The sequence below is a fragment of the Sciurus vulgaris genome (genome assembly GCF_902686455.1).
Source record: "Sciurus vulgaris genome assembly, chromosome: 4".
Lineage (NCBI taxonomy): Eukaryota > Metazoa > Chordata > Mammalia > Rodentia > Sciuridae > Sciurus > Sciurus vulgaris.
In genome coordinates this window covers 32,784,739-32,786,080 of record NC_136464.1, presented here as the reverse complement: position 1 = coordinate 32,786,080, position 1,342 = coordinate 32,784,739, and positions in this window count along the sequence as shown.

Below are 1,342 nucleotides of genomic sequence, written 5' to 3'. Positions count from 1 at the left end.
AATCCTTAAGTATGAAATAAAAACCTGTGAGCTAATACCTTCCAAATTCTCTGAGTTCTCTACTTCTTATATTAATGAAGTCATATATCAAAAGATAATGTTTCAGATCATAAAACAAGAGATAGTGATTTAAAAATATATTTGATAGGGCTGGGGTTGAAGCCCAATGATAGAGCGCTTGCCTATCTGTGCAACACAGTGGGTTTGATTCTCAACCTCACATATGAATAAATAAAATAAAGGTCCCTTGATAATTTAAAAATATTTGAAAAAAATATATATATATTTGGTCACTTTACAGTTGCAATTTAGAATATCTACATGACATGTTTCTAATGGTGCAGTATTTTAGGGAAGTTTTTCACCTTCCTTCTTCTTATCAATAGTTTTTAGGACACGAAAGGAATGCCTTTGTCCCAAGTCCCAAGACTTTCTTGTTGTGACACTGCTACTGGGCAACCCATTGCTGGTAGCACTTAGCCTGTAATTTCCCCCATCTGAAAATCTGAAAATCCTCAGCAACACAAGGGCACTGAGATCGGGAGCAGTTGGAGTAGCCTTTGCTGCAGCAACTCATTTCTCATGCTGTCCATTTGTGAAACTTAAGGGTAGGAATAGGGAGGTAGAAATCCTCCCTGGGGCCATGTGCAAATTCTCGGTATTACCAACAAAGTTTTAGTTGCTTTAAGATGCTGAAATCTACTGAGTTTTATTTTCAGTCCTTGGGTAAAAATGAGTGTGACCCTCAAACTATGCTTCATGGGTCTATCTTGGTCAGACTGTCCTTTTGTACAACCAACTCATTTCAGATGCTTGGAAATTTTTGAATATTCAGTCACTTTCAAGAAGATGCTTCCTAAAAATTGAATAATCTGAAAAATTATCATGTTTAAAATGTCTACCTCAATGTCCTTGTCTGTTTTTGGACCATGTTCCCAAAAGGCATAGAGCAATCACATTTTCTCTCCAACATGAAGGAACAAAGCATCTCTTCCTTTTTATGCTCAGAAAAAAAGATTCTTTCCTGGGGTTTAAAATAACTCTATTCCCCTCCACAATGGGGAGAGTGCGGTTCGGCATAATGGCCTTATTTGCATTTAATCAAAAAATGAGTAACTTTATAAACTATGTTATTTTGTGTATGTGGGGTTAATCATGTTTTTTAATCTTTAGCCAGTTGACACATGCAATTTGTAAGTTTATTGAACCACGAAGAAAGTTAAAGCCTTGGAGGAAAGAAAGGAAAAAAGTCACAGCACAGACTATCTCTGATGGAGATATTAAGATTCTCATCAGAATACTGAGGGCATATAATATTCCCACCAGGAAAACTACAGTTAGT